This window comes from Anabrus simplex, chromosome 14 (genome assembly GCF_040414725.1).
Source record: "Anabrus simplex isolate iqAnaSimp1 chromosome 14, ASM4041472v1, whole genome shotgun sequence".
Taxonomy (NCBI): domain Eukaryota; kingdom Metazoa; phylum Arthropoda; class Insecta; order Orthoptera; family Tettigoniidae; genus Anabrus; species Anabrus simplex.
The window spans coordinates 6,776,288-6,800,827 of NC_090278.1; the positions used below are offsets into that span (position 1 = coordinate 6,776,288).

General features: G+C 37.7%; 1 protein-coding gene across 2 annotated transcripts in view; it reads right to left on the bottom strand.

Moving 5' to 3' along the window:
• The window catches only part of LOC136885353 (dnaJ homolog subfamily C member 5), a 92,775-nt gene that overhangs the window by 25,701 nt on the left and 42,534 nt on the right, over positions 1–24,540 (bottom strand). Inside the window, exons 2-5 of one of the 2 annotated variants that reach the window (XM_068230316.1) lie at positions 13,635–13,720; positions 8,726–8,824; positions 4,681–4,733; positions 1,178–1,239 (exon numbers count right to left, since the gene is read on the bottom strand). The gene's annotated coding sequence lies outside the window, so the exon portion shown is untranslated. Of the gene's footprint in view, positions 1–1,177; positions 1,240–4,680; positions 4,734–8,725; positions 8,825–13,634; positions 13,721–24,540 lie in introns of those variants that run through there. The other variant, XM_068230315.1, reaches the window with a different exon arrangement.

Consider the following 24,540-nt stretch of genomic DNA (forward strand, 5'->3'; position numbering starts at 1 on the left):
GGGCTCCACAACCTTACGGTTAAGCCGATTGACCAATTTGACCCGAACATCAGATTTGAGGTATTTAAGAATGTCAGAATCAGGAACATTCTTTTCCACACCGCATATAAGTCCAACACGAAAGATATTGGAAATGGGAATATATGCTTTCAAAGAGTGAGCTGCAAGTATTGAATGATGTAGAAAGGAATTAGAGCTTGGATCGCGGAACTAAATTACACCAATAATCTATTTCGTCCTTTGGGCGTTATACCTTTCACAAAAATATCATTATCGTAAAACAAGCACCCAAGCGCCATGGGATGTAGCCCACCAATATTTTTCAACTTAGTTGATTCAACAAAGACAATAAATGGACCAAAATGAGCCTGTTGATAAACCTCCAACTCTTCAGGAGGTGGGGGAGGTGGCTGAGCGTCATTAGACTGTTGAGGTTGTAAAGGCTGCTGTAATGAATTCATATTGGAAGTGAGATTAATCAAATCGGTTTGCATCGGCACAGTTTCTTCACGACCAACATTGGCATTGGATGAGGGATCCGGTGCCTCATCTCCTCCACTATCAGTATCCATCACCAAAGCTTACACAGACACACACTCGCCAAACGTTCACACACTACTTGTCACCGCAGGCAAACACCAGACTGCAACCAAAGAACGATCCGCACCGTACGAGACACACGAACGGACTGAACGGATAGAAAATGAATAACTTCAATGCTTTGAAAGACATCATTACACTCGTCAGCAAGTGAATGTTTATGATGGTTATGTATGCTTAAGGCGATGTTTCTGAAGGTCAGCCTTCCACCTAAAGCATTTCCTGCACACAGTACATTCATATGGCCTGCTCCCAGTATGGACTGCTTGATGCTGAAGAAGTGTGGTTTTCCGTGTAAAGGTACTACAACACAAGGAGCATAAGAATGGCTTCACTCCATCATGACTAAAGATATGTTTCTGCAGAGTTTCTTTTCTAGTGAATAATCTAGAGCATGTACCACAAGAAAATGCCTTCTGGCCGTTATGAATCTTGTGATGTCTGGTGAGATTAGACATAGTTGTGAACGAAGCTTCACACTTTGTGCAGTGGAGCCTTTCTGATTCTGCATGAACTAGTTGTATATGCTTTTCCAAATATGATCGCTTCTTGAACCTTTTATTGCAGTGGGGACAAGGCTGGCTCTTCTTAATCCCATCATCGACAGTTGGGGCAGTGGCACGTCTGGTTTCAGGGTTCCTGTAAACACACAACATAAATGAGTACATCTCTGAAACTCTCAGTGGATCAAGTCTTCCTTTGTAACATCCTAGACAAAAAAGATAAGAGGAATTTGTATTCCGTGATGGTTTCATTCGGTTAGTAATGTATTTGCATATTTGTTCTGTACTCTTGGTAATGGGAAAAATAAAGGAAGACATTAGAACAGAACAAAACACTGTGTAATTAATATGGATTTAGAAAGGGTTTCCTTACTAGGGATGGCCTGCTATATATATCAAGTTTTAGTTCAAAATGTCTTGTCCAACAACACGCTGTCTGTGCTTGTTTCATTGATCATGAAAAATATTTTCACAATATTAGAAATGATATCTTTCTACAACTGAAGCATAGTGGGTTTGACAGTGAAGATTTGAAATTCATCAAGAAGCTGTATTGGAACCAAACAGCTCACATCAAAATTGTAGAAAGACATTCCAATTTAAGAAGATGTACAATATTAGAAGGATCCACCTTTCAATACTCCGTTGTAAGTTGAACTAAAAAGAAGTCACAACTTGTTTATTGGGACCGGTTTCGACACATTACAAGTGTCATCATCAGCCAAATAGTAAAATAGGGCAAGATATAAAGATCTTAAAACAACTAATACATTGAACACAGGCAAAAAATTAACATTGATTCATATCGTAGCAATTCAGTTAATGTCCAAAACACAATGATCGCAGTCAAGAGAGTAAACAGAACAACATTGTCTTGCGCTGAAATCAAATATAGTTGAAGTTCACAAGTAGGTCAAGTATGCACTTATGTAGAGTCGTTGCTAGGCAGGTCTTGTAGGCATTTGTTTCTCAGGCCGAAGAGTAAAAGGTGACGTAATTGAAGTCTTAGGAAAACAGTGTAGGATTAATTTCGTCAAATTCAAAGTAGGTATACAAGTTTGAAAATAATTTAAAACATTAAAAAGAATAAAGTCAAATAAAAATATATTAAAAATAGGAAGAAATAATTTAAAATAAAAAAATTGCAATGTGAGGTTCAACTCGAAACAACTTGCCGTGGTAATCGATAGATGAATGGGAGATGATAAATAGAGAAAAGGTTTGGGAACGTTTATTAGAGGGTGGTGGTGGTGGTGGTGGTGGTGGTGATTATTGCTATTAGAGGAAGTACAAATGGGTAAATATCTTCTATATAACACTAAACCGAGGAAAAAAGAGGAAGAGGTCCGACACTTCGAAAAATGAAGATATCGGTAAAAGGAAGACAAGGGCCACGAAGGGCGTGAAAATGAAAGACTCCCTAGCCCTCGCAAACCTAATAGTGTCGGGGTCGGAAAAGAACAAGAGTTGACCAAGGGAGGTCGGACAGGATAGATGAAAGTGAGGAGCCTGACACAAGTAAGTGGAAGCAATGCCAGGACTCAGCTAAGGGTCCCGTGGTCGCCAACCCACGCTCCAAAGTTCAGAGCCCCTGGGGGGTTAGAGAGTGGGAAGGAAAGGATAAATGGAAGGGATCCGATATTTCAAAAAATGAAGATATCGGCCAAAGGAAGACAAGGGCCATGAAGGGCGTGAACATGAAAGACTCCCTAGCCCTCGGAAACCTAATAGCATCGGGGTCGGAAAAGAACAAGAGTTGACCAAGGGAGGTCGGACAGGATAGATGAAAGTGAGGAGCCTGGCACAAGTAAGTGGAAGCAATGCCAGGACTCAGCTAAGGGCCCCGTGGTTGCCAACCCATGCTCTGAAGTTCAGAGCACCTGGGGCTTAGAGGGTGGGAGGGAAAAGGAAGAAAAGGGGGGGTGGGGTGGGAGAAACTAAGGAGGATCAAGAGGGGTGTTGCAGAAGGGGGAAGTGGCATGAGAGGGTATTGTGTAAATTGTGAAAGATTGATCTCTTACTTGTTGACTTCAGGTTATTTAAAATGGAGATGAGAAAATCGAAAAGGGCATTGGGCTTCTCAGAAATATCATTCAGATTAAGATTTGGATTGAAAAACTGGTCAAGGTGTATAAAACAGTTTTCGGTGATGTCTAGGAGAGGGCCTTTATTTAGAGTGCCGAGAATTTCAATATCCTGGTTTATTGTACTGAAAACATGTTCTTTTCCGACCCCGACGCTATTAGGTTTGCGAGGGCTAGGGAGTCTTTCATTTTCACGCCCTTCGTGGCCCTTGTCTTCCTTTTACCGATATCTTCATTTTTCGAAGTGTCGGACCTCTTCCTCTTTTTTCCTCGGTTTAGTGTTATATAGAAGATATTTACCCATTTGTACTTCCTCTAATAGCAATAATCACCACCACCACCACCACCACCACCCTCTAATAAACGTTCCCAAACCTTTTCTCTATTTATCATCTCCCATTCATCTATCGATTACCACGGCAAGTTGTTTCGAGTTGAACCTCACATTGCAATTTTTTAAAAAAATTATTTCTTCCTATTTTTAATATATTTTTATTTGACTTTATTCTTTTTAATGTTTTAAATTATTTTCAAACTTATATACCTACTTTGAATTTGACGAAATTAATCCTACACTGTTTTCCTAAGACTTCAATTATGTCACCTTTTACTCTTCGGCCTGAGAAACAAATGCCTCCAAGACCTGCCTAGCAATGACTCTACATAAGTGCATACTTAACCTACTTGTGAACTTCAACTATATTTGTTTTCGGCGCAAGACAATGATGTTCTGTTTACTCTCTTGACTGCGATCATTGTGTTTTGGACATTAACTGAATTGCTACGATATGAATCAATGTTAATTTTTTGCCTGTGTTCAATGTATTAGTTGTTTTAAGATCTTTATATCTTGCCCTATTTTACTATTTGGCTGATGATGACACTTGTAATGTGTCGAAACCGGTCCCAATAAACAAGTTGTGACTTCTTTTTAGTTCAACTTACAACGGAGTATTGAAAGGTGGATCCTTCTAATATTGTACATCATCTTATTTCTCTATTCAATACGGAACAATCATGAAGTTTTTAACTTTAAACATTCCAATTTTACGACAGAATAATTATTGTACAAATATTTTGCAATTTTACGACAGAATAATTATTGTACAAATATTTTGTCTGATTAAGGTTACTAGCTACAGAATGGAATAGATTGTGCAACTAGCAACTCAACGCCGACTGTTGGGCAGTGGTAGGTAATCCGACTGATTAAAAGGGGTAGTGGCTTTTGGTGAAGGAGCTCCTTTAGTTGAGTGCTGGTTTCCCTGAGAGGAGGAAATGCCACTGAAATCCAGCATGCAGCATCTGGTCACCACATAAAATTTTACAATAATGTTACTGGCTTTATGTCCTACTTCTTATATGTGCCGATAATTCTATTAAAATGAGATTAACCTACTTAAACATCTTCAAATATAAAGGACTAAACCGGGATCAAACTTAATAATGTAGGCTGTAACAGGACTTGATAAAACTGAGTAGCTTATACTCACTCATTCAAGGGACTGCCCTTGTCCTCTTTACTGTCATCATCTCCTCTTAAAGCCTAAAACAAAAACAGATCTCTTGTTAAAATCTTCCATGAAGACTGTATGTATGTGTGTACAGTAGAGTCCCATTTATCTGATGTTAACATGCCAGTGGGAATGTTGGTTAACAAGGAAAGAGAAGATAAATATATTGTGAATGGTTACAGATATTTTACCATTGATACAATTATGATGATGATGATGCTTATGGTTGTTTACAGTCACTTAAGATCTAATGGAAAAAAAGATGAAGTAAAATGAAATAATGGTCTACAATTTACCCTCTAACAAGGATTTTCTTTCAAAATGATGGCAAGAATGGTTATGAATTTACAAATAACCAGCGGATCTAATTCACAATGCTTTATTTTCTATAAATTAAAACATAAATTAATGTGACAAAAAAGGCTCTGACTTCAAAGTAAAATCATATATTATTCAACTTAAAAGCTGTATGGCTCCTTGGCTGAATAGTCAGTGTATTTGCCTTCGGTTCAGAGGGCCCTGGGTTTGATTCCCGCTTGGGTTGGATATTTTAACCTGAAGTGGTTATATTCCCTGGCTTGGTGAAATCTCCTCCATCTTGCACACCACACGCAACACTATCCTCTACTATAAAAACATGCAATTCCCATACTTGGCAGATGTCCCCACCCGCCTCAGAGGGTCTGCCTTACAAGGGCTGCACCAGGTGAGCCGAACATGTTATCGGAATGTTATGGCACTAAACGCCATATGATAAATTAATAAATAAACTGAAAAGTTAAAAACATATTAAAACATAGTAAAAATGTAGTTTTCAATAAAAGAAAATCTAAAAAATAATATAAAAACTTCACTTTTAAAAACGATAAAACAGGCCACTACCCCTCATAAAATGAATAAATGGTTTGAGCTGCTTGCTAGTTCGCACAGACATGTGGGTAATGTTTTTAAATTCCCCTGCCATCTCTTCCCATTTGTCCCCCTTTTCTTTTAATCTCACACCATCAGCCTTCTTGCATTCTATAATGCTTTGATACTTAGTTATTAACTCAGCAAGTAATATTTTCTCTAAAGTACAAATATTTGTGGCTATGTTTCTCTTCTGAATCTCTTCTAGTTTTCAAACCACTGCTATCAGGTCTATTATGAAAGAATAATTCAGGCTAACACGGAGCTGTAGAATAAAAGAAAAATACCTCACAGGAGGAAACAAGAATCATGCAAGAAGTATATTCATAAACTCTAATTTTCACTCAAGGCATCCTTGATTGGCACAGTAACTGCTTCCAGTGAGGGTTGATATGGTGTTAGTTAACATGTGATTTGCAAGAATGACTTAAAACAGTCATCGCTACTTGTTTCCAAGAATAGGCTTTACTCCTGCAATTTTTCCTTAACTCTGTTGCCTCAGTGAAAATGTCTCTGATGATTGATCGAGCCAATATTTGCATGTGGCACCTTCAGGTCACACCTGAAGGTGGGTCAAGGATGCGGTTGGATCTGACGTAGTTTCTGCTTTCCATGTGTTTCAATTTCTTGTCTGCGATGTGCCTGCTCGAACAGTGAGACACCTTCTGCAGTAGCTTAGCGTCAAAGGACACGGTTTTTTACAGTTGTTGGCCAGGTGTTAGCATATATGTTGGTTTTGTTCATAGTCTTCTTAACCCTTTTGCTCTCAGGCTATTTTCACCAGTCAAGCCCAAAACACTCAGACAATTTTTCATGATTATGCATGTTAAAATGTAAAAAATTGCCATATAAAGAAATCCCCAGATACAAAATTGAAAAAATCACAATAGTACACCATTCAAAATAGTTTTAGGAAAAAAATATCCAAAAATTGTTCATGGCATATTTTACTACCAAAAAAATTTGACTTTTGGAAAATATATTACAAAAAATAAAAATCGGTTTTCAAATACTAAAAAAGTAATCTGTTCTGTAGTGAAATTGTTGATCCGTCATTATGAAGGTAAGAGCAAGTAATTCTGTATAACATGACATAATTTCGTTTTTGTATTCTTATTTAGTTATCGAGTTACAGTACCTGACGTAAAAAACTGTACACATACTTCCGGATCTGCATTTATGTTTTGGAAAACATTCTCCTATCATCACTATCTGTAAAATCAAATCACTCTTCTTTTTTTTTCTGCCGCTTTTCCCACATCTGTGGGGTCGCGGGTGCGAACTGTGTCGTACATGTGGACTTGGCTCTGTTTTATGGCCAGATGCTCTTCCTGGCGTCAACCCTTTATGAAGGGATGTAAACACTATTGCATGTTTCTGTGGTGGTTGGTAGTGTAGTGTGTTGGTACAAACACAAACACCCAGTCCCCGGGTCAGAACAATTAATCAAAGACAATTAGAATCCCCGACCTAGCCGGGAGCTGAATCCGGGATCCTCTGAGCCGAAGGTCTCAACGCTGACCATTCAGCCAATGAGTCGGATTAAAATCTTAATCAGTATTGGCTATAAAGTCACTGTCATCGTCTAAAGCATCTAAATAATCCAAGACTTTGGAATTATTTAGCCTAGAACTTGACCCAGCCATCTGAAAAATTAGGCCTACTGGTGGCACGAAAATCTAATAACACAGAATGTTAAACCAAACTTCACTTGAGAACACCGATAAATGTTGAATATAAACAAAATATAACAAACAATATACTACTATTAAAATGGAAACAATATAACGAAGGAAAATACATATTTTGAAGCCTAAAGAAGACTATACCCGCAAGCAGAACCCTTCAACTCTCCAAGCGGTAAACATACGCGGTTTGATAACTTCATTTATTTTGAACAGTCTGATATCATTCATATGCTAGATGTGACCAATGGATCTAAGCCGATGAGTGGTGATGAAGGCTTCTATGCTGTTCATATACACCTTGGTAAGAACTGCCACATTGCTTATGTAGTCATTCCATTTGATATTCATGATGGATCTAAGTTTCTGCTGATGGAAGCATTCCAGTTTCCTTTATGTGATGATGGTAAAGTGTCCAGGTTTCACATCCGTATAGTAATGTTGTTTTGACTACAGCTTTGTACACCATTAGTTTGGTATATATTTTGAGATCCTTATTCAAGAAAACTCTATAGGAGATGCAGCTGTAAGCAACGTGGGCAGAGCGTATTCTACTTTCCACATCCTTTTCTGAGCTGCAACGTGTAGTTAGAATACTACTAAGGTACGTGCATTGGTCTACCTGTTCAAGAGGTGTTCCTGCTCTAGTGACATTTAGTTCAGGGATGGTACTACCTGGTGCCAGCTGGGCAAAGTCTTATGGGTGTTGATGGTCAGATCAATTTGTTCATAAGCTTCCTTAAAACGGTGGATGGATGTTTGAAGTTCCTCAGTTATTTGGGCAGGTGTTGCATTGTCATCAGGGTTTGAGTATATTTAACCCTCCTTGATGAAACCAGTGATCAAGAATTATAAGTATGGTAAGAACTGCTTCTCTCGATCCTCTAGTTGACATAAATCTGAACTGATCCTCACCAAGATAGTTTTCTATTTTGTCTTTTATTTTGTTTCTTACAAGCTGAAAGAAGACTTTTGAGGAATGACATTGATTGGAATGTATTCTGTTGTCTTTCTCATTTTTGAAATAGCAATGGTTTTATTTTAAAAATCATGCCAATGTTTCTGTTTCATAACTGTCAATTATTACCGTAAGCAATTTTTCAACAGTTCAGCAGGGATGTTATCTACAGGGTGCATAGTTCATTATATTACTTGTCTTGGTTGATTACAAATATCTTCCTCCCTGCATAGATGTTGAGAGAAATGGAAGAGCTAGTGACAGTAAATCAATCAATAGAAAATAATGCTCTCAATTGTCCACTTAATAACTGGAGATGACACTCTTCCTCTGAAACTAATTTCTTAAAATTTATATCAGGTGAGATATTTTACATGAACTTTCAAAAATTGTGTTACAGCATTAACATGTAAAGTAAGATCAAATATACAATATTCTGTGATAATATTCTTATAGAAAATGATCTGCTTACTGAGTTGTCTTCTTCTTCAGTTTCCTCCTCAGGCTCGTCTTTACACATTTCTTCACACTTCACAAAGGCAAAATGTGTGACCACAGAACTTGGCTGTTCCTATAAAATAAAAAATAAAAAATGGATCAAATTACCTCTAAGGACACCTGGAAGTGAAACATGCATGAATTAAGGCCCTTTTGTAGATTCATATCTACAAATCTGTTTCCTCCAAGACTACCAGATTTGACTCCCCATTTAACATCAACCAGGACAAAATACATTCATAATATCAGAAATTTATCTTAATTAGTTCATCAACAAGGGTGCAAACAGCATCAAATTATATCTAAAAATTGAAATTTCTCCCACAACTTTAGGCATAGTCTTCATGGACTTTGGTACCAGTTCGATATGTCGGCTTCGTAGGCAAATATTATTGTTAACCTTTTCTCTCTGATAGACTGCTGTAGCAGTCAAGTGTTGTCCAGTTTTCCTGTGCTTTGCTATGGTAGATTGCTGGAAAAGTTCAACCTTCATGTCATCTAGCAGTTTTCATGTGAGTCTGTAGTTATTAGTAGAGCCACCAGATGTCAGGTACAGTAAGTTAAAAGGTGAACATTTGAGTGAATTTTGCACTCACTATTTGCTGCATAATTGCTGTTACAGTGCCAACATTATACTGCTTTTATAGGTGGCTTTAATGCATTGTAGTGCCATATTTCATAATGCATGAGGACTTGTATACCGCGGATGAAGTTCTTATACTCACATCAGTTCGTAACTCGGTAGAAAATAAAGATGAGAAAGATTTAATTTTCCCAATGCTTTGTCCAATGTCACAGATTTAAAAACAGATGGGTAGCTTTGCATGATTCAAAAATGACTAAAATATATGCTAAGATATTTGACTGAACTATGCATATTTTTAAACAAATAGTCAATCAGTCATATCTTAACAATGTGAACAAATGCGAGCAAGAATACTGAATTTATACTGTAAAACAGGCAGGGCCGAGTGCCCTAGGTATTCGTCCTTAAGGCCATGCGCTGGCTGTTGCTTCGCTGGCATGAAAAGATTACAAGCAATTCTATTATATGAAATGCTTGATTAAATGAGAAGGTGCTCAGATTCTCACCTTCATGAACAGCGATCTCCCAATACTAAGTTCTAGAGCTGAAATAATCTGACCAGGGAGAGGGATGAGAATTGGTCTGTTCAGTATGTAAACTTTTTATCAGTGCCTCCATAGCACAGGTCAAATAGTTCAAATACAAATACAAGTATCAGTGGAATGCCAAGAGAAAGAGAAACCTGTCCAAATTGAAGGCTCTTCCCAGTTAATATTCAGACTCGGTGAGATAACTTCCCTAAAGTTTGGGACACACAATGTATTCATATATCACAATAGGTAACTTTTGTACCATGCAATGAATTTGTTATTCCTCCTCTCTTTGTTACAAAAGATACTTCAGTAAGATTAACATTAACAATGGTAGAATGCAGGATATTAATATATAAAATTGTATTTTTCCATCATTATATACCATAGAATGCATTATACTGCACATAAAATACAATATGTTATCCTCTAAAATTTTTAGTTCTTTGATTTATTGATAGGGCCAGTTTTAACAAGGATATTTGAGAATTAACTTTGAGAACTTCCCCGAAGCCACTATTTCACCTAGCATGAAGAAAACTATAGCCTAGATTGCAGTGCCTGTTCTCCAGAATTTAATCGTGATTTTTATTACATTCTGTTCAACCATTTTCATGTAATGTACATATATACATACATACAGTGGGTAGCCAAATTACTATGATCACCTCTATTTTACTCACTCAAAAGATATGTTTTTATTACGCTACAGAAATCTTATTTCAATTTACAGTAACTGTGGTGGCATATGGTGAGTATTTTAAAATGTTGGTATACCTGAAAAGTAGTTGACACATGTAATTTTTCAATGTTTGCAGAACACAGTAGATTTTCATGGTTTGTGCTTTATGGAAGATTACAAATGTACAAGGGCTGTTTTTTACAACCTCTGATGGGCTATAAAAAAAAGACACTGACGTAACAAAATGATTTTATCACTAAAAGTTTACTAGTTTCATACTTATTATTTTTTATTTTTTATTACATAATTGCCAAAATGATTTAGGCATTTGTCGTATCGTGATGCCAGCTTTCCAGTGCCCTCTGCAAAGAAGTCTGCCATCAGTGAGGTAATGTGCATCTCGACAGCGTCCTGAAGTACTTAGTTTGTACATCACAAATGGAGATTTATGATCAGTGAACTTTCTACAGCAATCCCAGACATTTTCAAGGTCTTCTCCATACACAATTGTGACTCAACACTTAGGACACTCGAAACTTTGTTCACGTTGGGTCCCAACAATGTTGACTGACGATCACAAAACTCAGTGAATGGCATAAGCCAGAATGTTTCTCACCTGTTACCATAGTGAGGGGGAAGAGTTTTTAAAGTCTATTGTTACTGGCAATGACACTTGGGTCCTGTATCACACTCCAGAAACCAAAGAACAGTCTAAGCATTGGATGCAAAAAAAAAAAAAAAAAAAAAGATTAAACTGACAATGAGGAACAGGAAGACAATGTCTGCCATTTTTGGGACAATAAAGGTGTCTTGTTGGTGGACTTTGTGGGGCCGGGTTTCTTTTCAGTAAATGAAAAGATGTACTTTTTGCTACAGAGGTCTTAGCTTAGCAATGAGAATTTTCAGAACCAATTATTTTATTTGTAATGTAAATGACAACTTATTTGAAATTATAAGTCATTAAATAATACAAAAAATATCATTTTGCAAGCTGAAAGGTATCATGTTTATCTCATCTAGTGATCATAGCCACTTAATGTCTCTATAGTAAAAAGACACATGAAGTGCGGTAATGTTTTTCTTGCAAACTTTTGCATTATTTTGGATCAGTGAGAAAAATGTCAGTGATTTTGTAAAGGCTGTAATGTAATCATAATACCTAGGCAGTAATTTTACTGATTACTTGTTGAAAAAGTAATCTGTAACTGTCATATCCTCCTTTCCCCTTATCCAGCTCCTACTGGGTTGGGGCATTTATGGCACTTCTCCACATTCCTTTTCCTTCGTGTCCCAATCCAGGTTTCTTCTCACACTCCTCTTTATTGAATTGATCCACTTTGTTCTAGGTCTCCCTCTTGTTCTCTTTCCCTCAAACTTCATCTCCATCATCAGTTTTGGTATTCTTTCCCCCTCCATCCTCTTCACCTGTCCAAACCATCTTAGTTTACTCCTGTCAGTTCTCTCATTTAAGCTTTCCATTCCGACCTCCTTTCTCATATCTCAGTCTATCTTTCCTTGTCTTTCTTGTCGTACTTCTTAAATATTTCATTTCACTGACTTAAATTCTACTCTGCTGCTTAATTGTCATTGTCTAGGTCTCAGCCGCATAGGTCAGTGTTGGTGCATAATTCCTTTTGTACATTATCTCTGTACATTTCCTTTGTACTTCCTTATTCCAGACAAGCTTTCTTAATGTTTTCACTGCTGTGATCGAATATACTCGAACTGCCTGAAAAGTCCCGCCAGTGCTACAATCAAGTATACTTGAGCAGGTTGTTGCGTTATCAGTGCTGCGATTTAATATATTCTATCTGCCTTTTAACTGTGTTATATGCTTCTGCCATCTACTAGTCACCCTTTACACCAATGATTTTACATTTATATTATTAGTTCTGTTGAAAATCGGTTTTCTTTTGTCACACAATTGTAAACATTGTGTTGGAATGATGGCTGCTGCGTATGAACGTAAGATTTGTCTGGAGGAAATCTTACACTTTTAATTAGAGGAGACTGAGTCTGATGTGGATTTTGATAGTAGCGGTAGTGATATTGAGGATATTAATGAAGTGATAAGTAGTGATAGTGATGTTGATAGTAATGATGATTTGCTGCCACATGGAGAAAGAAATGACACTGACTTTGGCCTGCCCACATGGTCAGATGACGAGTTTGTGCCAAACACATCTGAAGCGCCAAACCTAGCTGTGTAAAATAATCATTTGAGCTCTGAATGCCCTGTAATTGATTATTTATAGGTATTTGTGAATTAAGATGTGCTGGCAAAGGTAGTAGATGACACAAACATGTTTTATAAACGGACAGCAGATGCTAAGTTCACAACAAGCTCCACTGTACTTTTAACAATATTGTGAGTTTATCTTTCTGCTGTTACTCATGTGTATGGATTGGTATTGGGAGTATATATATATTAAACAGTCCATAAAGCAAATGAACATTTTTAAGCATCTTCCTTATGGACAAAATTTTCACCAACTGATGTGGAATTGAACCCTGGATCTCTAACACGAACTGTCTCCAACACTCTATGAAGAAACTGGCAAGTCCATATATCATCTTAAAATATTATTCTGTAGTTAGTGCTTGTATGTTATGTTCAAACTGATGATAATGTATGTAGAGGTTGATGGCTGAAATAATCCAGCACTGGGGTCACACCAACCTCTCGAAGAATTCAGTAGTGAAAAGGTTAAGGAAGAACCAAGGAACTATAATTGTAACTGGGTAAAATATTTCTTAGGTAACCATAATTCTGCCCAATTAATTTTTTCTTGCACTCTTCCCATCACTGGAGATCATAACAATTTGACCATCAACTGTACATACAGGCATGACAGAAATACAAAAATGTACCTTACCTTCTTATTTTGAACATCTCCAAGATGCAAATACTAATTTCTAAAACTGTTTGACCACAGTACACCCAAATTCTTATTTTAAGCTATATACATAATTCATTTTACAGTGGTAACAAGCAGTTAATGGAATGAGAGATGAATCAATATTCTTTTATGGTTACTGTGATCATTCTCACAAACAAAAGAATCAATAGATAATGAACACTCACTGAACACAAAGACTGAGATTCGTCATCCCATGCTGGTTCCAGTTTTATCTCCTCTATTTTATCCATAGTGACTGATGTTTGGTTGCCTGCAGAAACACGAATCAAAAATTAACACATTCCTACATCAGTGATAAAATATTTCGTTAAAATTGTTTAATACAAGGTGGTCGGAAACAATGTGAACCAGGTATATAAACGTTAGAGGGCTGGTCATGCTGATAAATAATTTAAAAGAAATAATTCAATATCTCACACCGCTGTCATTTAATCAGCTGCTGAAATTAGCCAATCAGATCATTTTGCAGGAGAATTCAAATGGGCTTTGCAAGGTGGTGCTGCTAAATCTGTGTGTGGCTTAAGACTGGCGTAAGAGCACCAGTTGAAGAATGAATACCAGGGGAAGGATTTGAATACAGACCTCAAAACTGACAGGATCGCACCAAAGCAAGTACGCTGCGGTCACACTGGCTGAAAGCAATGGTGTGTTTGTGTTTGATGCTGATTTATTGGCATGGTTCTCAAGCTGTTCTTAAGTGGCATGCAAATTTAGCAAGTAGCGGTGGTTATTACTGTTTAAGAGGAAGTACAACTGGGCAACCATCCTCTATATGACACTAATCAGAGAAAAAATGGCTGGGATCCGACAATTTGACAAATGAAGGTATCAGCCAAAGAAAGACAGGGGCCACGAAGGGCGTGAAAATGAAAAACTCCTTAGGCCTTGAGTGCTCTAATACTGTCTGGATAGGAAAAGAACAAGAGTTAATGAAGGGAGGATGGTTAGGATAGATAAAGCGAAGAGCCTGGCACAAGTAAGTATAAGCAATGCCACAACTCAGCTAAGGACCCAGTGATCGCCATTCTACGCTCCCATATTGAGAGCCCCTGGGGCCCCTTTTAGTCATCTTTTACAACAGGCAGGGATACTGTGGGTGTTATTCTACCACCCCCACCCACAGGGGGACATATTTAGCAATACTGCTGCGCGAAGCCCATATGAATTCACCCGCAAAGTGATCTGATTAGCCAACTTCAGCAGCTAATAAAATGAGAACGGTGTGAGATACTGGGTCATTTTTTTCTAATTATTTATCCAATATATATATATATATATATATATATATTCAATAGCCTCCTGATTATAGGCCCTCGTACTGTGGATATTCTCTGCTTTCAGTGATTTCTGCCATCCCTTTGAACAAAGATTATGGCTGCTCAAGATATCAAATATATTGTTCATGAGCCCAACAAATTTTACAGTCTCCTCACACCCTTGAAACTGAGGAAGATTTTTAAGTCTTTGTCACAATATGTCATTGCACTTGCAACACTTTCACTGAATGTTTGTGTGGCGAGCTTTACTTTCATGGGTTCCTTCTCTCAGTGAATGTGCCTTTTGGTAAGTTTTGTTCCTAGATGAAGACCCTCCAAGTTTCTCTAGCTCTTCTAAGTACCTCCAATCTATGACATTATCACCCCTGGCAAAAGTTCTCTTAGCTTCCTAAAGTACTCTTCACTAATTTTATATCATGGCAAGCATTTAGAAGAATAAACATTTTACAATCATTTGAGGGATTTTCAAACCAGTTCACCATATTATTTTCATTAAAAAAAAGCTCCCAGACAACGGGCCATGGATAAATTAGAAGCAGTACCAACAAAAGTAAGTGACACTACAATTACATTTAGGTCATTTAAAAACTGAAGGCACTCAATCACTTGGTTTGCTCCCTCCGAGCCATTTAAACCATTAATAAAAAAACTAACCCACTGGAATTTTTCAGTGTCCATTTAGTGAGACCACCATAAACACTAAAGCCTCATTGATTTCGGGTAAATCCTGATCCTCGACTTCAGTACTACAATTCACATAACCAAGAAATTGTTTTCAATCAAATTGATAGCCATCCCCTTCTTTTTCAAAATGAGAGCAGTTGTGGCCTCTGAACTGAGTCCTGGCTTACCATCTACTGACTGATACCACTTCCGCAGTTAACTTGGTTGGGACAAACCATGAGGAAGTACATCCCTCAAGTAGCTGTATGCACAACTTGAATAGAAATTCAATGCAAGTGCAAAGCAGCGTAGTTCAGGAGGATACTCTGCTCTTGTAGGCCTATCCTTTGTTTACATCAGAAGTTGGGCAGCAGGAGAAGAAAGGCATTTCTGGACACAATGGAAGTGAAAAGGTACATTATGCTTTTTCACAAGTCAATTTATGGTATTACATTACTCTTGAAATATTTGTTTAACAGAGATTGTGATACAATAAGTACAAATTACAGACATATAAAGGCTCCTAATTTGATGTATGTGTGTCTGTCTGGTCATCATCCCAGAGACTGGTTGGATCCTCAACCAAACCACCAAAGGTTATGCGGTTATAGGGAAACCGAAAGAAAATAAAATCATTTAAGCTGTTGTTTTTTTTTCCTCAAGCATGCAAGCAGCATCTTCAGTTATCATCATTTTCTCCTTTAGATGGTTAACTAAGGCTTTCCCATTCTGCAAATGATTAATAGCTTGCTGATACTTCTGTCCTTCCAATTTTAGCTTCTTATGGGATTTATGAATAACTTCCCTGGCAACCTGCATGAAGGCCTGGGCTTTCCTTGGTGACTTTACCATTTCCTCAGTGTAATCACCAACATAAGATTTTCTGAACACCTTTGTTTTATGAAGAGACTCATTCTCCTCTTCCTGAGGAGCACTGAAAAAATATGAAAATTAAGAGGGTCAACAACAAAAATGTCTTACCTATGTGTAATATAAGAGTAACCTAATATGCTGCAATACATATTGCAGTTGAACAGTATGTTAAATGTCTTAAACACAAATATTTCACATAAGGATGACAGGACACATTCCTGCATAAATCTATAGAAAATAATAAAAAAATAAGAAAACCTGCCCACACACAACTTGTTGATGTAACAGGATTCATTTGAAGTGTCCTCTTCAAAGGAAGTTTTCTCCTCTTCTCAGCTGGTAAAAGGTAGGGTGGAAAATTAAAAACTGTTGGTACTGCAATTTGGCTTCAGTTTAACTCCCACACTAAATGGTTCATTATCAAAACATTCTGGTGAAAAATGCTGAGAGCATAATCTTGAATGCTTTCCAGGCAAGAAATTCTTTCTTAATGCAACTACCCATTGCTTTTTTCTTGTCTCATTAGCGGGAAAACTGAAATCAATTAAAGCACAATATTCAAAATTGCTGTAACTGGGAAACTGGAACTGTAACCATTAAAATAAATTACATGTAACTGTACATACTGTATTCTACAGACACCTGACAACTGTATAAAAACCCTTACATCATCATCATAGTCTGTGACTGTCTAAAAATCCAGAGATATTTTGGTAAATATTTACTTACCCGTTAAAGGAAATGCCAGATCCTTTTTTGAAGGTCTCCTTGCACCCATACGTTATGCAATAGTGCACCATCAGTTCATTAACAGTAGCTAAAAGTCACTTTTAAGTACGCTGATCACTATTCTCGCCTATAACACAATGTTCAAACTCTCGCGCTACCCACCAGTCAGCTGATTGAGATCTTTGCTTCAAGAATGTGACATCATCAGCCATCTATGAATATATGATAGAAGTTATTATGAGTAATTATTACCAATATTACCCATGGAGTCACTGAAAACCCTAAATTTTGGGTCCTGAAAATATTCAAAATGGAGTGCTGATTTTATTATTATTTCCAGTCCCCTACTCCTTTACCACAACTAAAAACTCAAATATTAATCATAGTTTTTCAAAAAAATGGTAATGTGCAAAAAAAAAATTAATTTAACATCAATAAACATTTCAGAATAATTCCAATCACATATACATATCACACCTATTTATTATCTCTCTGGTAGTGAATGTTACCCAGATTTCAAAGCAAAGTTTTTAAAAAAATATTTGAGGCATCAGTCTGGGTAGATGTATGGCTTACCAATATATCAATTTTATATTCAAAATTGCCTGTACCTACATTATTGTATGTTAAAGAGCTTGCATCAGGATTTTGAAAATCACAAGCAGCTTCAACTCCTTTGCATTTCTTGGGTATGGGTGGTGCAATTTTAGTAATTTTTCTCTGGGGACTCTTGGTACCCGGGGGCAAGGTGGGGCCGCGGCCCCCCTCTAGCTCTCAGGGAAAGGCAAAAATCTAGTGTAGTCAGATGTTTTCCTTTCAAGAAAATGATATAAAAGTCAGTATTACGTAAAAGCGGTCGTACCGTCCACCACCAACAGGGAGCGGATACCGTGGGTTATTCTACTGCAGAATACAAATCGCCATTTATCTTCTAAAATATTAAAATTACTACGTACCCCCAGGTCTGGGCCCCCTCTAGAAACGGTCATATGGGCGCCCATGGTACTAAGCACCTTATAATTAGGATAGTTAGGGAACACTGATGGTATAAAACCTATTTTTAGTCTCCTACTTTTACCTCAAAATAAATAATTATCTCCTTTGAAATGGAGGCAACAACAACAGAAAAGGCAGAATTATTATTTGGGACAGAGGTCTGTGAAGAAATAGCTTTGAGCCACTCATTACATTTGTCCAGGTTGATAGGAAATACATGAAATGATCAGTGTCTTTTTTTTCCTGTTTGAAGTGCAAGAAGGAACACAACAATAAGACATGTTCGAATATTTGCAAACACGTTCAAGACCACATCCCTACTAGTAGGGTCTACACTACACAAGTTAAAAAAAAAACAAAACGAATTAATGCATAACCATCCACTCTCAATATCAAATAAACATCTTATTCTGAACCCATCAGTAACAAAAATAATAATAATAAAAAAACCCAATAAATCTGAAACTGGTAATACGATTATTACGGTTCACGGCTTCCTGTCAGTACCGTTGGTTGCCAGCACTCCAGCGGCATTATTTTCCAGGTTCAGCTTCACAAGCGATTGTCAAGGCCCGTGTCAGCGTATTTCTAGTCGGACGTGGTTTAATGCACAGTTTGGAGATCACCAACAGACCATTTCTTCGAGTTAATGTGGCAGACGGGAATATCCTCATTCACATTCATTCATTATCCTGAAATCTCGATCATTGTCGCTTATGAAAACACTGAAAATGACGCGGGCTCTATTCAGTGCTGTATTCAGCTAAGAATAATATAATCTCCGCAAAAACTGAGGGCACTCCCCAGTCTTGAATGATAGTGGGCAGGCAGTGAAGTGTTTGTAGAACGGATCGCAAAGGGAACAACTAAAGTCTACGTGTAACTCGTTGTACTATGACTGCCCTCGTTTCCGAATATGAATATGCCACCTTTACGATGTTACGGATCGTCCAATTCAAACTGAACGTGGCAGAAGTACTGTACGCGCACTTTTTAGTGATAGATTTTTGTACTCGGTTGAGGAGTAAGAAGGGAGCCGGTTCCGATTCGATATGAATTTTCTAAACCTTTATTATCTTATGCCAACAACTGTGTCACACACACAATATATAATACTATATGACATTTCCCGATGCGAAACGTGTTCCTAGCATGCGCAGATAATATAGAGTCCACCCCCCCCCCCCCCCCCACCCACCCTCCAAGGATTATAACATATAATATGCCAGTTTCAATGCTGCTATTCTTACCTAGAAATTGTTTTGGAGCAGAGATGTGTTCATTACGTTTGCCAACCCATCCGCCCCTAGGAGTATATTTACTTTTAAAGAGTAATTGACACGGGGATAGTTTACTGGAGTCAAGTACTTGTAACCTCTAAACTTGAAGTCCAAGTCAATACTTTTAATCAGACAGGAAAAGCGCTCGCTAACTAGTTTCAGAAGCGCACGTAAACTTCGGTGGTTTCATATTGCAATTCACTGTGTGTGAATTTGCATTACTAAGTTTTCTGAAGTGGAGATGCCAAGTGCAGCTTACTGTTGCATTAATTTCAAAACTGTCTTTATAAAAGAAGAAGAGGGAAACTTCAGTTAAGGGATGGATTAGTAGAAGGGCTTTGCATGGTGCATTTAACTTGTTGAAAGAACTAGCTGGGGAGGATTTGTTAGCTTATATGTTCATAAATGTCGACAAACTGTAATAATTGGTTTACATTCCACTTATTGTTAGAGAATTCATCATTATACATCAATAAATATACTAAAATCCCCGAGAAAAATTCATGTACTCCAACTTGAAGTTGATTTGTCTACAAGTTGGGGTTCAGACGGGGCAACTAATGGGGGTAAGATAGTCACGTGACGGGAGAGTGGACGCAAAAGTTGACGGTTCGGCAACTCAAATTTACTTGAAAGGAAAGTTAAAACTTGACTGTCTTGACCTTATCATACGCGGAAAGTTAAATGGAAGTCGACTTGCTTCAAGTACTTGACTCCAGTAAACTATCCCCGTGTGAATTAGGCTAATAACCTGAAGCAATGATCCAGGCGCCATTATCCATTGCCAGACCAATACCAACCAGACATACGGTAGGCTACAGCAAATAGGTTACAAAGATAATAGCGGAAATACGCTCGAAAATTCACTGTTTCCCGAAGAGATAGCGCCACCAACGCTATCCAGCGGCTTGTGCTCATAACTACTTACAGCTCTTGTAGTACATCATTATGTCCACTTACAAGACATGCTCGATACACGCTTTTCCGTGTTATTACAGCCGTGCGACCACCAGGAATTAGAAGCGGTTTTTCAATCTTGTTCGAATTCATCTCCCGGTCCTGATAATGTATAGTATCAGATGCTTAAATTATTACCGCTTAGAGCTAAGAAAAGAGCCTCCGTGGCTCAGACGGCAGCGCGTCAGCCTCTCACCGCTGGATACCGTGGTTCAAATCCCGGGCACTCCATGTGAAATTTGTGCCGGACAAAGCGGAGGCGGGACAGGTTTTTCTCCGGGTACTCCGGTTTTCCCTGTCATCTTTCATTCCAGCAACACTCTCCATTCTCATTTCATAGCATCTATCAGTCATTAATATATCACTTTGGAAGTGGCGACCCCATCGTACTAACAGCCTATATATGCTTCATTCATTACATTCCTGACCCGGTCAATGACTGGACACCAGGTTGTAGGTTTTCATTTTCAGAGCTAAGAAAATATTATTAGAGATGTATAATGACATCCTTCGAAATTTTATTACGCCACCTAGGTGGAATGAATTTTTTCTTATTCTTATTCTTAAAAATAGGCAATTACCCTCTGAACCGAACAATTATCGCGGTATAGTGTTAGGTTCTTGTATCCCCAAAGTCTTTTTAAAGATTTTACTTCGGAGGATTATATGGGCATTGGAGTATTATAGTCTAACGCCACAATATCAATATACTTTTTTTTTTTTCAAGGGTTGAAGTTCATATGATGCGTTTAATATGTTCGTTATCGACTTGTTACTAGCTCGTCACAGGAAACACAGCACGATTGCGGTTTTTCTAGATATCCAACGGGCCTACGACTCTGGACCACTGAATATCCTATGGGATAAACTGGCATCTCTTAAAATACCAGTGGGGATTATTACCATTCTTAGACACTTACTTACATATCGAACATTGTACTTTAAAACATCGCAATACAGCCACGTCAGGTGAGTACAGGTTTGCCTCAGGGAGATATACTGAGCGGCATTCTTTTTGCTATATTTATGAAGGACTTTGAAACAGTCATTCTCCGCTATGCTCATATACAGGCATTTGCAGATGATTTTTTGGTTTATTATACGCACAAGAATTTACAGTTTTGTAGACAGCATATCATATACACGCTTAGAGAGGACATAACATGGTTGAATGCTCATGGACTGCATCTTTCTATCGCTAAATGTCGAGCGATGATCTTCACACACCATCCTACCTATGATCGCTCACCGATTTCTTTTGATGCTTATGAAATCCCCATAGTTAGTCAACATAAATATCTATGATTATTTATAGATCATAAGCTTACATGGAAGCAGCATTTTCGCTATTTACGTTCGAAAAGTGATCAGTACATAAAGATAATAAAAGCTATCACCCGTAGACACTGGGGAGCTGACCCGTGTGTAGCAATATCCTTGTACAGGTCCTCTATAAGATCGATCCTGGACTATGGTGCACATCTCTTTGACTTGGCAGCGAGCACGAATTTGAATACTCTTAATATATGTCAATATCAAGCACTGCGCACGTGTATAGGAGCTCTGAAATCAACACCTACACATGCACTTTTGGTAGAATCCTGCGAACCTCCCTTACATGTTCGTAGAAAAATGCTTGCTATGCAATATTTACTCAAAAATTTTCTCTTATGAGGCACCCTTTAATCCCGAAATTGCGTCTCCTCCATGAGTATTATTCCATACGGCGTCAAGGTTTGTGAAGACTGCCTGCTTTATATCATACTTTCGATGCGTTAAAATCATTCCAAGGTACAGTACTGCAAAGTGAAAATTTAATTCCCTATACTTTACCGTATTCTGTTCGCCATTATCGGCCACAGATAATCTGGCCTACCCGCAGTAGCTATACTGCTGTCATTGGTGCACAGGAGCCAGATCATTTGCCCGCTAAAAGATTGAAACTTTCCTGTATCTCTCCAAGCATAGACATATACACAGAAGGGGCCAAGAATACCACTGGAGTTGGAGCCGCTTTCTGTAAACCTTCAATAAATGTCAAGAAACAATATGGTTTACCTAGTGGTTGTTCGATCTTTACTACGGAATTATTTGGTATCCAACAAGCTTTACTCTTTGTTCAGCGGCATGACTATAAGCGAGTTACGATATATACGGATGCGCTGAGCGCGTTGTAGTCCCTGATCTCCTATGCGCTATCTATAACTGGTATGTATATAACGTTAAAAGTCTTCTCTATATACTTGATAATGCTGGTATTTATATAAAATTAGTCTGGTTACCCGGACATGTGGGTATTTTGGGTAATGAACAAGCGGATTTCCTTGCAAAACAAGCTTCTCGCCTCCCTGTTCCAAATTCTAATAATATCGTTCCTTCGTCCGATTATGCAGCTGTATTTAGACAATCTGCGCGTAATGAATGGCAAGATGAACGGAGACAGACTGCACAAGTCAAAGGTACCTTTTAATATCATCTACAAACATCTATACCGGTAAAACCATGGTTTATGAGAGGATCATATTCCAGAAGACATATCACTAACATCATTAGGTGGCGTTTTAATCATGCCCTTACGCCCCTATATAAATTTCGGTTCCATTTAACGCACGATTCAAACTGTTCGTGTGGTGCAAGTAATGGAGATGCGAATCATCTACTTTTTCAGTGTCCTCTATATGTCAATCCGCGTAGGAAATTTATTAATAGTCTCATGCGACTCAAGCAGGTTTTTCCAACCAGTGTTTCTTGTTTGCTATGTAATCCTTCTGCGGAGATCATCAAAGTTCTAAATACGTTTTTGGATGATGCAAATATTGTGCTATAAGTTTCTATGTGGTGTATGGTGGATCGTATTCAGATACTACTGATTCCATTGGAGTGGTTCATCACATTTTTCGAGTATTTAGTGATAGTGATTTGGTGGAATATAGTGGTGTGCGTCCCTTCAAAATGACCACTTGTTATGGACTAAAATTTTCGCTTGTATTAGTGTTATTCAGCAAGTAATGGATTTTAGAATGGGTGAAATTACATCGGTAAAAGCCCACAACACATCACCAACAGCAACAATACTTACAGCTCTTGTCTGCTCTTGTCTTCCATGCCGTAAAATAATAGGCGTGAAAACTTGTGAAAGCTATTGTAACTCACTCTGGTGGCTCGCAATGTAGACTAAATACCGGATATCAGCAACTATGGAAGTAGTAAATGTCAAATGTTAATAATGTTAATATATGTTTAAGTATTTAAAGAAAATATGGCTGGAAGATGAAGTATTTGCGCTATATATGGATGCAATAATTACAAACGACAAAGTGCATCAAAGTCTTACTACAGATTTCCGAAAAATAAAGAAATGTAAGTATGAGTTGAAATGTTAGGTTAGATTTCTATATGTTTACACAACTTCAGTGTATGTAGAATACTTGATTTTACGGTAGTAGAAAATGATGTATTAATTGATATTACTGATTTTATTAGATGCAAGCAGTGGGTTATTCAGAGCAGACGAGCAGATCTGGATGATATATTCAAAACAAATGGACCAGAACATTTGAACAAATGTTACATTGTATGTTCAGATCATTTTGTACAGAAAGACTTTAGAAACAAGAATCTGTTAAGTCAGGGGTAAGTGTTTTGAGGCATAAGTTGACACCATGCAACCTGAAATTTGTAACATTGTAAGGAAGTGGAAAGTATGCAAATCTTACTTGGAATTCCCTTTAGAGGAGAGATGTGTTCATTGTGATGTCTAGGAACTCACCATCCCACCCCCAAAAGTACATTTACTTTTATAACCTAATATTCACCATGGCTAAAGTAGCTACCTGCATTCCTATTGGCCAGTGTGGAAAGAATGTGACTGCCATCAGCAATGATAATTAGGTTATGTTACCAACCCCATCTGAATAAAAAACAAATAAAGACACCATGTAAAGGAAACAATGTGAAATACACAACAGAAATAATTTTATATGAAACTTACCTTAATGCAGTGGTGGATACAGGTCTGCAGCAGCTTTAAGGAATTCATGCACCCTCACATCTAGGGGGATTATCTTAAATAGAGATTCACCTTAGGCATAATAGAATGCATTCTTATTGCCCCACAGAAAGCTAGAGACAAAAAAAAAAAAAAAAAAAAAAAAAAAAAAAAAAAAAAAAAAGCCACTTCGCAGCCCTAACTCGGGAGCTTCTGCTCCAAGATCCCCTGCGCTTGGTAACAGTCCAATGGTTTTGTCACTAACTGGATCAAAAAGCCGCTTTGTCGCTCTAACTTTATTTCGTCA